The sequence below is a fragment of the Grammomys surdaster genome, unplaced genomic scaffold, assembly GCF_004785775.1.
Source record: "Grammomys surdaster isolate TR1022 unplaced genomic scaffold, NIH_TR_1.0 351, whole genome shotgun sequence".
NCBI classification, from domain to species: Eukaryota; Metazoa; Chordata; class Mammalia; order Rodentia; family Muridae; genus Grammomys; species Grammomys surdaster.
In genome coordinates, this window is record NW_021604770.1 from 2,183,726 (window position 1) to 2,199,238 (window position 15,513).

Here is a 15,513-nt window from a genome sequence, read left to right on the forward strand (position 1 = left end):
TCAGCAAAACATGAGACCTTTTTTTGCAAATAGTTCCCACAGGAGATAATTCCTATATTCCAAAGATGTTGCCTGCTCTGAATATATCTGGATTTCTTATAGAAAAGATTTGAAAGCAAGCTGAACTTTGAAAATAAAGTCTCAGTGGTAGCAAATTGTGCCTTTTGTTACCAAAAATAAAACTCACCCTCACTCAAAAGTCATTCAGAGTCAAGTCTGCTGAATAAACTGAGTGACAGAGGTAGGATTAGCTTTGTGCTACCCGTGGCACTGTGCCTATGAAACTGGGCCGTTTTCATGTGTGAGGTTCATGAATGAGCTCCCCAAACCATTCCCCAAAGGAATTTCCATAATAGTTTTGGATTGTTCTCTCATGATTAAGCCTATGCCTAAAAGAAATTTCATTCAAGAAAGACTACATCTATTTGAAGGCATAAATTCTTACTTGTTTGTTAGAAACTGAAAGTCATTCCCTGTAACTTATCTGTAGGCAACAATTTGGTAAAGTGTCTTTACCAAATGTTTCAGATTGTATCCTAAATCGTAAAGATACAGTCTTGTCCTACAAAGAATTTAAAACATAGACAGGGAAAAGAGCTAGTAGTGATGTCATGGGAAACGAATCATGTACAGGGTGTAATGAGAAGGAAAAGCAATGTTCACACTCAACAAGTACACAGGGAAGCTAGTTAGAGATGATGTCAACCATCTGACTTTCAATGGGTATCTACCTAAGTGTTAATCAAGGAGATGGTAAAGAGAAAAAAATCTACACATGCAGAATACAATCAACCTAATTCCAATGGCATGAGACTATAGAGGACCTATATATACAGTCTTAGTATGGCTAATTTGGAAGTTGTTTATTTTGGCATTGTAGAAAGATTTGCAGAATCATTATTTTGTAGAACTGCACTGGAAATATAAAGAAGGTTGCTTCATCCTTGACAGAGTAAGCAGAAAGGCATGGCAAGGTTTACAAATTAGAAAAAGTTTGCCTTAAAACCAGATATGGTAGTCTATCACTGTAATCCAGAACTTGGGCAGAAGATACAGTAGGATTTCAAATTCAAGTTCATCCTTGATTACATAAGAACATAGCAGGCTCAAGGTCAGTTTAGGTTACATGAAAATGAAGGCTTATTGAGAGAAAAACAGAGGAAGAGAAGAGAGAGAGAGACAGAGACAGAGACAGAGACAGAAACACAGAGAGAGACAGACAGAGACAGAGAGACAGAGAGAGACAGAGAGAAACAGAGAGAGACAAAAAATAGAGATAGAGAAGGAAAGAAAGGAAGAAATCCTAACAGCAGCATGAAGAACCAGGAGTGTGTGAGGTGTGTGTGTGCTGTGGCTGTGCATGTGAACATGCGTGTAAATACACACACACACCACACACACACACAAACACACCAGTGGATAGATTTTATTATTTTTAGTCAATCACAGAGCCATCACATAGAAAGTAAGTGATATATGAGCTAAGAAATAATTTTGGACCTCTTAGTTTGGCATTTATTTAAGGTTATTATCAAGAGATAATAGTCTATGTGCTGCTTATAATAAAGCTTTAGAGCTTTTTCTTTCTTTTTTTTTTCTTCTGCAAATTAAAGTACAAATAGTGGAAGTGCCTTGGGCATGACAGTGATAGTTAAGCATCTTCCTTTAGGTTCTTTCTCAGGTCCAAGGTGATTTTAAAGAGTCCTTGGAGACTGCTGAGAGTTTCCTATTGATTCCATATGCACAGAGGCTCCAGGTGTGCTCCAATGGTGCCTATTGTTAACTACTTTCAGAGGAGGAAGGGTCTAACAGAGAAGAAAAACTACAGGTAGGAGTTTCAGAGCAAAGAAACAACAACAATTTTTTTTTTTAAAAAGGTACCAGTTGGGTGTGGAGGCAAAGACTTTTAATCTTAGCACTTGGGAGGCAAAAGCAGGAGAATCTCTGTGAACCTGAGGCCAGCCTGGTCTACAGAATGAGTTCCCAGACATAATGAAATCCTCAAAAGGAAAAGAAAAGAACAGAAAAGGCAGAGAGTCAGTCATATCGACAGACAGATTACCTCCCCCAAATAACTGATTGCCATCACAAATAACTGATGCACCATCACAAGTTCCAGAACATAAGAAAGGAAGGAAGGAAGGAAGGAAGGAAGGAAGGAAGGAAGGAAGGAAGAAAGAAAACCAGACAGACAGATTAACGTCCCCAAAAGACTGATGCACCATCACAACTTCCTCATTGCTAGAGCTTTTTCTTAGACCATGGACCACAGTATAAATAAAAGCATAAAACATTTCTTCTGGAATGCCCAATGCATTTCAAAACAAACAAACAAACAAACAAACAAACAAACACAAAATCTTTGCCTAGAAGGATGGTGGTAGAGAGGGAAGATGGAAAGGGCCTAGGGAGGGAAGAAAGGACTACCTGTTTTGCCAAGTGTAATTAATTGCTAGAGAAAAGTGCTCTAGGATAACTAGCAGCAACGTGGGAGCAGGCTCTGTGGAACAGGAGGTAAGGTCACTATGGCCCCAGTGACCACAGAGGGAGGGAAAACAGCATCACAGAGGAGCCTTGCCCCTCAAGGTTCAAGGCCTGCCCTCACAGAAAGGATTTAGTGCTAAGAAAACAACCAGGCAACAAGCTCTTCTATCTTAATAATCCACATTAGTGAAATGTTTTAGCAAATTTACATTAAGGCCCTTGGATTCTTTAGGAGATTTGTTGGGCAAATACAGACAAATAGGAACAGCCCACATCCCTTTCCTTGAATTAATTCATAATTTGGAGATAATTCCTTCCAATGCTTGTAACTGTGTTGCATAGTAGACAGGGTCACATATCTCAAGATACATAGACACACTGTCAAAGCAAGGAGAGAGTCATTGTGATCACCTGGAAGATGACATTTATACACACACACGTTACATTTACACAGGACATGCTCAAGTTAAACAGGAAGTATTAGTGCCCAGGCTTTCCCTGGGTGTTATGTCTTGGGCAGATGAGTATGACATAAGTTATCCTTAGTAAAGACCCAGTTCTCCACCACCATGTATATTCATGGATGAGGCAACATCAAGATATTCACAGCTAAAAATCTTCCTCTATCTACACAGAGCACAATACTTTGAGAAAATAAAATTGGAAATTATTGCTTCATAGAGATCTAAGGTATCCCAGAGAGTGGGCCTAACTGAGGGTGGGGGAGTGATTTGAGAACCTGCATTATTTTTATTTACAGCAGATAGAGGTGGAGAAACAACCCTGGCAAGTGACAAGACAGAGGCAATTACTTAAGAGCACTCTGGATTTAGTCACAGCACCTCAAAATCCCTTTCCTGTTGTACTTGTCTTTGAATCACTAAAACAGCAGTGCACCCTACTTTGCTCTAAAATTAGGCTGGTTTCATCTCCATCCCCAGAAAACCACAATTACCACAGTAGTGTGATTTGGAGATAGTCTAAAATAGATCTGTCTTAGTTACTTGATATGTTGCCATATAAGAAAATTAAAGATTAAAGGGCTGTTTTGATTCACAGTTTGAGGTTAGTCCTTCATGGTTGGGAAAGCAGAGCAGCAAGAACTGAAGGCAGCAGGTTATATTATATTCACAATCAAGAAGTACAAAGTGATAAAAGGTTGTGCCTAGCTTCCTTTCTCCTTTTAATATAGTTCTCTGTTTCACCCTAGGGAATGGTGATACCCACAGTGGGCAGGTCTTCCCACTTCAACCTAATCAAGATAATCCTCCACAGATATGCACAGAGACCAATCTTCTAGGTGATTCTGTTATATTAGTATGGGAAACTATTTCCTTCTGGTCAAAATAATGGATTTTACCTCTGAGAAGAAAGAGAGAAGAGGATGAGAGGAATGGATGTGAGACAAAGGGATTGGTAGGATAAGATGGGAAGCTGTGATTGATTGGGATGTAAATTAAATAAGTTATTTAATTATCTCTTCTTTTCAGATGTTTACCAACGCCTAAGTATAACTAAGTTTGAGTTTCCTTACTTTTTCCAGAAGGTCCACCCTTCCTTACTAGCACCACCATATTGCTCCTTTTGCTATATGGCTGCTTGTTTGATACGTTGTCTAATGTCTGTTGTGCCAGGAAGCATCTGTGAACCCCAAAAGCCTACCAAGGAGCTGACTCTGATGCAATTGCACTAGGATCTTTTATTTAGAAGTTCGAGCTTCGGCCACAGCATTATCAGTGACATAGCAGATGGGAAAGTAGAGCCCTGAGCCTCAGTTCGAGAGAGCATATATAGTCAAGAAAGGGGCATCTGGCCTAGCACACATCTGATTGGGGAAGCCATTATGTCCTTTAACATAATTGCTTGGTGCTAGGAGCCAAACCATAAAGTTAACTTCTGCTTTCCTCCTGATTGGTGGTTGTTAAGAAATGAAGTGTCAGGGGCAGGCTTGTAACCTGGAGGTGCAAATTTGTTGGAGAATACCCTGGAATCTGGTGCTAGGTGTCACTTTGTTAACTCAAGTTCAACCTTAAGTCAGGTTCTCTAAATGGAGTCTGAACCAAAAGATCTGGTCTCTCACCTCCAATTACTGAATGAACATGACAGCCTACTCAAACAGCACGGCTTTCCTGGATATAGAGCTGTCCAGCTTACTTGCCCTGTTGTTTTTCCTCTCTTAACTATTAATAAAATTAGGCTCCAACTTATGAGTTCTTTCTTAAATTTGTTTAATAAGGAGACCAAGAATCACCAGATATTGGAACGAGAGCAATGGCTCAGTGACTAAAAGCATTCACTATTCTTGTGGAGGGTATGGTCCTGAGCATCCACATGGCAGCCTATAAACATCTCTGAATCCAGTTCGTGGGAATCTTATACCATCATTTGATCTCTGCAGGCACTAGGTATACATATGGCCAACCTACATATATGCAGGTAAAACTCTCATATACATAAAATATTTTTTAATTACTGAAAAAAAATATAGAACCCCCTCCCGAGATGGGACACCAATTTTCCAAATAATGTGTGTCACCCAAAGTGGGAATCCTCATATTTTCTGTTCACAACTCTGGATCTCATTGAGTTCACAATTGAAATTTATTATCATGAGCTCCATAAAAAAGGGAAAAAAAAAGCAAAGAGTTGCATTTGAACTTGGAAGAGAAGTTCTTTTGTATTATGGACACTCTGGGAATTCAAATCTAAAACCAAATCCATACATAGGTTAAACCTCTTAATAAGCACATACAATCCATACCCATGCATGATAAGAAGAAGAGGTCATCATGCTTCATAGGGGAGACATGAGAAGACCACAGTGCCGGAGGGTAGGTCTCAGTTCTCCCATGATAACTGACAGACTAAGTTTGCAAAGTCTCATTCTGTCCAAAAGCAAGCACACCCTCACTGCCCCATTGGCTGCCAACACAACTGTGTGCAGATCTGCTGCCTGTCTTTTTCTCCCTTCCTCAAAGACCACAGAATAAATATATTTACATGTATTTACACATATTCTTTGAATATTAAATTAACTTGAATATTGTAGGAAAATTAATCTAAACAGTTGTTAAAATAGTGGCTGACATTTAATAAGAATTTTATGTGAATTAACTAATTCATTTGCTCCACACTGTTGATGATTTTTTTCAATGAATTAACTAAGTTATTTTCTTACTTCAACAATAAGATAATGGTAATTATAATCCTTGTTGTAAAAGTGAGGAACAGGAAAGGAATCTGAGCAATGGGTCCAAGACTGGAGAGTGTTAAGTAGTGAAGTCCAATTTTATACTTAGTCTTTTGATACAGATGTGGCATGGTTTTGAATATAAAATTAAAAGTGGACAAATAATGATTAAAATTACTTCAAAAGCATTGAATTTTTAAATGTGTCTCTTGGGGTGAGGGCCTTTCTCTTCTTTAAAGATTCTTTCAATAGTATGCTTAATGCAATGAGCTTACATATGACCTGTTAAACATACTTCACATTCATGACTTCAAGATGATTCTGTTATAGTAGTATTGAAAGCCCATGCATCCATGCAGCAACTTCTTAACAGTTCCTGAATGTAGGATGCTATCTAAATGCAGGCACAGGTACTTTGGTCTAAATTCCCTCCCAAGAAGGAAGGACTGAAACCATGCATGTTCCTTGGTGACTTTGTGCTTTAGAAGTCTTATTTGTGGATTGCTTTGCCCTCCACTAGAGTACTGACTTTATAAACGCAAGCTTGACCAAAGTAAAATGAAAGACCAGATGGAGTAAGACATTCACTACTTTACTATCCTTGGGGTCATCTAGCCACTACCGTAAGGTGAATTAATCCACCCCAAAAACAGCACAGAAGGAGAGGAAGCAGTATGAAGTGAGAAAAGGGGGGGTGTCAAATTTGATTAGACAAACACAAGAAATAAGCAGCCTAAGAGACCCCACAGTTTGAGACTGGAGTGCAGGAAGGGTGAGAAAAGTTGACAGAGGAGGGACAGTGGAGGCAGAGGCTGGTTGGCACAGTGGATTCAATGGGACAACTGTGAGCATATGACAAGTTACTTGTTCTTGGCATAGACAGTGAGCCAGACACTCTGCTAGGCACAGGAGACCCAAAAGAAATCAGCATATGTCAAAGCAAACAGGGTAGACAAGAGGGAGAGAGAACCTTAGAGAGTGCTTTCAACGATGCCATTCACCATCAGTCAAGCATGGCTAATTAAAGACATCAGAAAGAACATTAGGCTCTTTCTTGGTGTGGTAACTGGGAAGAAGGAGGTCGACAGGGACACAGAATCCTTCAGTCCAACTGTTCATCCAACTGTGTGCTCAGCAGGTGTATCTGGAGACAGTTGTTGTGGACAGATTACTCATTAATGTCAGAAATTGGGAGGGGGAGCCAAAAATGGCATGGAAAAGAAAAAAAAAACCTCTCTGAATGTAAAAGAAGCCAAGGGACAGTACATAATTCAGGGAAGATTTTACTCTTCTGAGCTCTTACTGAGGTGTTTTACAAACTACCCAGTTGGTGGCTCCGTTGACAGAGTAGCCACCTGCTGAATGAGAGAAGTTTAGAGGTCATGTGGGAGGGAGAGCGGCTTGTTCTTAAGAAGTACCCCAACCTGAAGACTGTGCTTTCTAGTCTGAGTCATTCTCACATTCTTCATTAATTTTTCAGTAAGTTTTTGGTAATATTTCACATGAAGTCAGATTAGTAGTGAAAAAGCACATGTTTCTCTCGGTCCTTTTATGTCCTGTTGTAAATGTTGTTGGCTCTTCAGAAGTTGTATTATTTTTGCCTCTCTTCTGGAGGCCTGCTGTTCCCTTAATTGATGTGCTAGCATTTGACTGGCTTGTTGCCCATCCTCACATAATCAGTATTTTCCATATCTCAGTTGTTGCTCCATTTCATTAACTTTTTTCAGAAAATTGCTCCCTATTTATCTATTTATAGGTTTTTTGAATGTGTGTAGTCTTTGTCCAAGCCCAGTATGATTTCCTTTATCTCCTTGCTTTTGATCTTTAATTTTTCTTTGTTCAGAATCAATCATTTTTCCCCTCGATACTTCCCTTTGATATCTGCTTCTTAAAAGTGCTGACACTATAATTGGGATTTTTCTTGAATTTGTGCTTTATGTAAATTCTTCTGGCTATAGGTGGTCAATCTGGGAGACAGCAGGTCTCCAGTTGAAGGCTCCTGATCTAGTGCCTCAGTATTGTCTCTATCCTGCCCTTTCTTCACCAAAGTCAATTTCTTCAATGGTCCCCTCTACTACGTTGTTTACCCCACTTTCTCTTTGTCATTTCCCTGGAACTACAGAATTTTCATATTTAAAATCCTATTTCTTTCACTGCATGTCAGTTTATTCATTTTAATTCATTTTTGACAACTTTATAAAGGCTCATTTTTAAAGTTAATATGTATGACTATTTTGTTGGCCTGTATGCTTGCAAACATTAAATAGGCGTAGTACCTGAGGAAGCCAGTAAAAGGTGTCAGATACCCTGGATCTGGTTGTAAACTGATATGTGGGTACTGGGGATGGAACTCAGGTCTTCAGCAAGAACAGTAAGTGCTCTTAAACATCTCTCTCTCTCTCTCTCTCTCTCTCTCTCTCTCTCTCTCTCTCTCTCTCTCTCTCTTTCTCTCTCCAGCCTTTTGATAACTTTTAATACCATTATTATGAATCTAAGATCTTTAGGTTTCTCTTTCTCCTCTATTACTGCTATGTGGAAAAAACCTTGTATTAACTCCATGTATTCACTAGTCTAACTTATTCTTTATTGCCTGGATCATTAAGTTCATTTTAGTGGACTGATTCTTATGGCATCTCTTATCTTCAGACCTAAGCTTAGAAGAAACTGTGTCATGGAATTCAATATATATCTGTAAACTGAATGAGTGAACTGAAAGCTGCATTGACTCATGGGAGTATCTCAGAGTATCTCACCATCTCCTTTTGTGTTGCTTTTGGTGATGTATACTTAGATGCAGTCAGGCAAGGTAAGACTGTGAATCTCTGCTTTCTCTGATTTCAAGATTTCACTAACTGTTTATAAAACCTTTTATCTAGTTAACTCAGCTTCTTGCTATTAAGATGTGTTATCTTCTTGGCTCAGAAATCAAAATCCCAGGGTAAAAAAAGAAAGAGGCCCTGTGTTCCCTGTCTTTGAAGGCCTGTTTGACTGTCCGTGGCTTAAGCTTCCTGGGGCTAAATTATCTAAAAAGGATCTTGTTGTAACATGTGAAATGTAAATTCTAAGGACTAAGAGGGCACTTGTCTATGTCTAAGAAAGCTGTGGTTCTGGGGAATGGCAATACAAATTATAAGCAAAATATACATTCATGCCCTTTACATCTGAGATAATGTTTTTCAATACTCTCTAGACGCCTCATGAGTCCTGGCTACACACTAGCTCAAACAGGATCGCTGTATTTTATGTGACTGACAGCCCCTTTCTATTTAAAGCAATATGGTCAGTCACTCATTTCCTTCTGGAATTGTGTCCATCTGCTTGTTCCCAGACTTGATTCCTGGCTATCACATGTCAGAGGGCAATCGCATACTCCAAATTTTCTCTAATTGATTTTGAATTAGTTCATAAAAGTGCTCCCAACTCCACAGCACTGCCTCAGTCTTCTGAGATCACACTACCAGCTATCCAAGTCCCTTCAGTTATTACAAAACTGGACCATGATACCAAGCTCATGTGTATCTTACCCTTTGTACTAAAGTATCCCTTGCTCCCTGCTGTCAAGTTAGATGCAATGCCCAGTGTTGAAAGTAGTCCTCTAGTGTCACAGTCATTGGTCCATTGTTGCTTCCATATATCTCTTCTGATACTACTAGAACAGATATTTGGGTCTCTCCAAGCTCCAACTGGCACAGGAAACCCTCAGTGTGAGCAAAGACAGCCATATCGTCTACACCTTGAATGTATTGTAGACTACTCTGTTTCTTGACTTCTATTTGTCCTTGAGTTATATTACAAGAAAACCAGAATAGGGTACCTTATCGCACAGTCTCATAGAGATTTAAATAGATGTATTTCTCCATTGTTCTTTATTTATTCCCTGTCTTTGTTGTAAACTTTACTTCCCAGGATTCTATGGGAAAAGCCTGAGACCAAAGGCTAGATAAATCTGAATGTTCTCTCCCTCTTGCATTTTACTTCATTCACTTGGACTGTCTTTGAGATATTCTTGAGAACTCAATTCCCTTATCAATATTAACATTCCCTTCCCTAAGAACTTCAGAATATTGTGGTAATTAGGCCTCTTTTGGAACTGCCTCATGGGCTTACTAGTGTTGCTCAAATGCATTTGATCCCTAAAATAAACACGCCAGGTTAATTATGAGACCCCTATCCCTTGATTTAGTGTTACAGAACCATTAGCACTTCTGGCCCTTGACACCTTTATTTCCCATAATCCTTTCTGTTTATGTGTAGCAGTTCAGGTTCAAAGATACTTTGACACCAACCACTTCATCAATTTCAAAATAACATTACTAGATAAATATCATAGGTACCATTTTAAATATCTTAATCTTCATGTGGCTGATATACCCAAAGTTGCCTTTTATCCAAAGCTACCTATTCTGGTTTTGTTTATGTGATTAACATAAAATAGCCTGACAAGGAACAACTGGGGAAAAATGGATTTACTTTAGCTAACAAACCACAGGTCATCCTTGTGGGGAAGCCAAGACAAGAACTTCAAACATTCAGTCATATCACACACATGGATACATGTATGCACCTATGCTTTATTTGATTTCACCACTGGTATATAGCTCAAGACCCTACCTAAGGAATGATGCCACCCAGAGTATACTGAGTCTTCCAACATTGATTTAATTAAGACAATCCCTCTCAGGGCAATCTAATTCAGAAAATTCCTCATTGAAACTCTCTTCCCAGATGATCCTAGGTTGTGTCAATTTACAATTATACAAGTTGCACAATATGAAGGGGACTCAGTTATTACTTCCTAAAATTCAAATATATAGCACTGATTTTCAAACTATCTGGGTCATTTTAATAAAGAAGTTTAGATAAGGATAACCTAAGCCTAATCATAACTATACTTTATTAAGGAATTTGAAATGTTAGTCAAGTTTGGTAACCTCATAACTTATTTATAAGCAGTCAGAAGTCTGGCAAGAGAAGATTTTGCTAGTTTGCCTTTCTAGGAAAGAAATTACAGGATGATTTCACCTGACACAGGAGGAGAAACAATTTTAAGCAAAAATTAACTCATTTAATTCTTGTATGAATTCTTATCCAGAGGAATGGTTCTGTTTACACGTTTAAGAGAAGTTTCAAGTCAATTCATTGAGCATAATGCCAGTTGCTTTTTTGCCAGGTCTTGTGCTGAGCTGCAAGGAGGGATTAAAGAACTGATTACACACTAGACCTAAAACTCAAAACAGCTCACAATTTGCTGGGAAAAATAAACCTTGGACACAAATAACTAGGAGAAGGGTCCACTGTGATAAGAAACAGATAAAACAAGGAGCTAATCCAGGAGAGTAAGCAATGCAAGCTAGCAGTCTTTAAAATGTAAATAGCTCTCCCTCCCTTGCAGATAGGAGTAAAAATAAAATCCACATGATAAATCAAATATGCAGGAGATGACCCCAAGCACCCCCTCAAGATATACCCATGTATGGGGTCCCTAGAGCAGCAGTTGGTCTCATTGGAACACAAGTGTTCTAGGGACATTGAAAGGTGTTGTTCCTAATCAGTAGCAGATTTTAGAATCTTTGGTATTGACCACTAGATGTCAGGTCACTAGACTGCCTGGGTGGTCTGACTCAGTCTAGTTCCTCCTGTCACAATTGATGTCTTCTCATTTCATTAGGGGATATTAGATTTCCACGGGGCGGGGCAGATTCCCATTTCCACAGGGTGCACACAACCCATTAATGATGATTGCAAATGAGAAAGCCATGCGCATTCATCTAAACTGAGATCACACCTTCACCCTTGGAATATAGTTGTGATTACGTTAAAGACACATTACAAGTCTGTCGCCTCTCATTCCGTTTATTGTGTGTGTGAGTTGCATCTGATCCCTTTATCTCCCATTAAATTTCGAGCATTTCCTTTGGATTCAAATATGCCTTCTCTACTACAAAACAGCAGCACACCCAACAGTTCCAGTTAGGAAGTGAACAGGAAACACTTCATCCATTTAAACAAGCTGGTATACAGGCTACTAAGCACAAACATGATTTTCTGATTCCAAAATGTGGATTACAGACATTATGCCTGGGACCTGCCTTCAATTTTCTTTTAAAAAGACAAAGCCTCGCTGGTTTATACCCCAGTGTCTCATCTTTAGTATCTCTTTTCTCTTAAGTGGCATATTTTCATTCTACTTCATACATAGAGACCTGATAAGGGTAATTGCCAGCATTCAAAGGTTGTTGGTGTGGGGTATGCCTGGGTTAGAGGTCAAAGAAGGATAATAAAAGACCACTATCTAGAATGCCAGCAGTGGGATTTTCTTAAAGGGATAACCTGTTACATCTCTATGTCTGTTTTAAATATCATGCATTGTACCTTTTCTTTTTTATATAAAAGAACATTACCAAGTCTTTTATATATATATATAACTGTAATTACAAAACTTAAGTAGATAGGTTAATCTTTATTGCCCTCACATTGTGGGAAAGAAATAAAGGCCAGGGATGCAGTTAGGATGAGATGGGGAGGACAATGGAAGCAGATGCTTTGAAGATTGGTTCTGTCCTCTCTGCCTGGATTCTGCGAGCACCATGGACCCGGTTCTAAGAAACAGGAATATTAAAGTGCGTGAGTTGTGCACTTTGTCCCAGTAATCTCCCAGTGTTATGGCACTGCCTTTCACATGCATGTCATAGCATTGTCCTGTAACTGGGGAATCTTAAAGCTCACCTGTTCTCTGTCTGTGTGAACACATAAATCACACAATGCCTCTCGCTTGGTACCTAGGAGAGTTAAAAGCAAAAACAACCAAACAAAAAACAAAATCCTACAGAACAAAAATTGGGATGTGAAAATCACTCATAGAGGCTGTATCTGTGGTGGGACTCAATGGGGTAGAACACAAAACATAGAAGACTTCTCTGACACTAACATACCCAGCCTGGAGGTGTATTCATTCATCACAGATATTAGTTCCTAACTCTTTGTGTGAACTGATGGCTGCATGGGAAGACGAAGATCATCATTCAAATGCAGGCAGCTATGAAATGGAAATCGCCTGGGAAGTTGGTTATGCACTCACATTTACCAGTCAGGCAAGAGGTGTCGCAGATACTGGCCAGGAAATGACGTCTCATATTCTTGGGCAGGTTACTTTGATGCTCAGTGAGTTTTCTACCTAAGTCTCCGTTTCTATCATGTCTGATGCAGACAACCTTGAGATCTCAAAACTCTCTGTTTCCTACTTCTTTCCCACTAGGAGAAGCTGCAAACTCTCAAGCTTAGTTGTTCTTGTGAAGAGAAATTATCTCGGGGATTGGTAGATTCAGCATTTATAGACACCATCCTATCTCCCTGCATGATTGTATTAATTCTTATAAGTACATATCTGCCCCAAATCTTATGTTCTGGATCAAAATGCGTTATAATCAGCTCAACGTTGTTTTTCAGCTTTGCTCACAATCAATTTGCAAAGCCACCGATACACTGTGATTTCTATTTTCTGCCCCATCATAGCCCTTCTGACTTAAGCTTACCATAGCATCAGCAGTACTGAATAGAACAGTTTCTAATCTGTGGAGCACAGTGGAATCTCATGAGCTCTAAACTGTAGTGGTTCCCACAGTATGCTTTATGTCTGCTCATGAGAGACCCACACCAGGCCCTTGGGAAGGGAAAAAATAAATAAAATTTAATTTGATTCCTTTGCCTGGCTTTTAAGACCATCATAAACTGTCATTGGTTAGTTACTAGGAAATAAGATTTAAAATATTTAAAGTAATTGATTTTTCCCTGTGTAAACAACTTCAGAGCTAAGCTAAGGGTTAGCATATTATCCTTACATTTCCCTTGGCAGATGCTGGGGAGAGGAGGGAGGGGTGTTTGGGAAGATATAGCTATAATCTTTCCCAGCCGAAGTTCTTAATTACACTCAGGTCTTGAATCCTCAAGTTAGCGTATTTTGCCCATTCATTGCTCAATAAATATTAATTGGAGTAGATGGGTTATAATTTAGCATGTGTATGATCTATAATTTACCTGTAGCCTATAATTATTTTAAATGTTTGAATAAGGAAATTGATTGGAGTGAAAAGAAAATAACTTATTTAACTTTTAAAAATGTTATTATGATCTAAGTCTTCATAAAAATCACCCAAACTCATGTGGCATTTCATGTAGACTGGGAAACCATCTCCCATCCCTAAGACAAAACCATAGTTGATTCTGAACTCAGACTGATGAAAGCTCTAAAGTTTTCTGGTTAAAAAGATATAGTTCCATGGCTCCAGCTGCACATGTAGCAGAGGATAACACTGTCGGATGTCAATGGGGAAAGAAACCCTTGGTCCTGGGAAGGCTCGATGCCCCAGTGTAGGGGAATGCCAGGGCAGGGAGGCGGGCAGGTGGGTAAGCACCCTCATAGAAACAGGGGGATGGAGGATGGGACAGGGGGATTCTGGAGGGGAAATCAGGAAAGTAGATAACATTTGAAATATAAATAAATAAAATATCCAATAAAAAAGAGAGTGAAAATAAAGCAATCAATATTCCAGAGAGAGAGAGAGAGAGAGAGAGAGAGAGAGACAGAGAGAGACAGAGAGAGACAGAGAGACAGAGAGAGACAGAGAGAGAATGAAATAGTTCCTGCTATTGACCCAAATCAGAATGACTATTTTCAAAGAAAAAGAAATACCTCCTTCATTCACAAGTAAAAGCCCCCAAAGCCCACAGATCTTACTTCTGGGATGTTTATTACCTTTTAAAGTTCATTGACAGCTTTGTGTATCTATCTAATGGATTTTAGTAGAGATGCTGCCTCCATTTTCCTCCCATCCTCCATCCTTCTTTTTGAGTCCCTTCTCTAAAAGTGCTTTCCTATTTCTTATTGTGTGTGTTCTTATTGAATGTGGCCTCACTACATTCAGTGAGCCACATACAAATAAATACAATATTTGTTGTATTCATTCTTTAACAATTAGATTTGGGTATTAAATACATTCTGAATTCCATGACCACACCTACCCAATATAATCTTCTTCCCATCCCTATCACCACCCCTTTCTCCCTAACAAGTCATTTTCCCACATTCACTTCTTTTATTTCATTGTTGTTGTTTTGGAGAAACACTAAGTTTTAGGATCCATACAGCAATATAGATAGTGATTTCCGTGATTCATGATAAGTGACTAGACCAGGAATAGGTTCTATAATATTTAAATGCTAGCTTATTATTAATCACTACCAGTAGGTAGATCCAGCTGCCTTTTTTTTGCCATAGGGCATGAGGACATGGGAAAGGTGCATTAGAAGGCTCTGATGGTAGACTCTTAAGAATTAACAAATGAATGTTATTTATTAATGAGGTTCTGTGTTATTTCCATACATGCATACAATGTGGACTACTCAGATATAGAAGAATGAACTGTATTGTTGGCGTACTAATTACACACACGAATAGAGTTCAGAGCAATATATCTGTCCTATCAATGGGCACTGATCAAAACCAAGTGCAGTGTCTGATCCAATCAGATTCTCCTCCCTAGGAATGAGAGGACAACGTACCAGTGCCTTCTCACTCTGTGTGCCTGAGACTGCCTAAAATGACTCAACGTGGAATATTGACAGGCTTCCTCCCTTTCCTGCCCAATGTAAATGTAAGAGAAGCAAGGAAGAATGTTCATCTGAGAGAGAACTACAAAGATACAATAAGGGGCTTGAGAAATGGCTCACAGGTTAAGAGCACTGTCTGCTCTTTCAAGAGGTCCTGAGTTCAATTCCCAGTACCCACATGGTAGCTCACAACTATCTCTAATGAGATCTGATGCCCTCTACTGGCCTGTAGG

At 39.1% G+C, this 15,513-nt stretch overlaps 1 long non-coding RNA gene across 1 annotated transcript in view; it reads right to left on the reverse strand.

Annotated features, from left to right (window-relative positions):
* Positions 1–12,097: 12,097 nt before the first annotated feature.
* LOC114631102 overlaps positions 12,098–15,513 on the reverse strand; it is a 9,118-nt gene continuing 5,702 nt past the window's right edge. The window contains exon 3 of the long non-coding RNA XR_003712905.1: positions 12,098–12,273. This is a non-coding gene — a long non-coding RNA (uncharacterized LOC114631102). The remainder of the gene's footprint in view (positions 12,274–15,513) is intronic.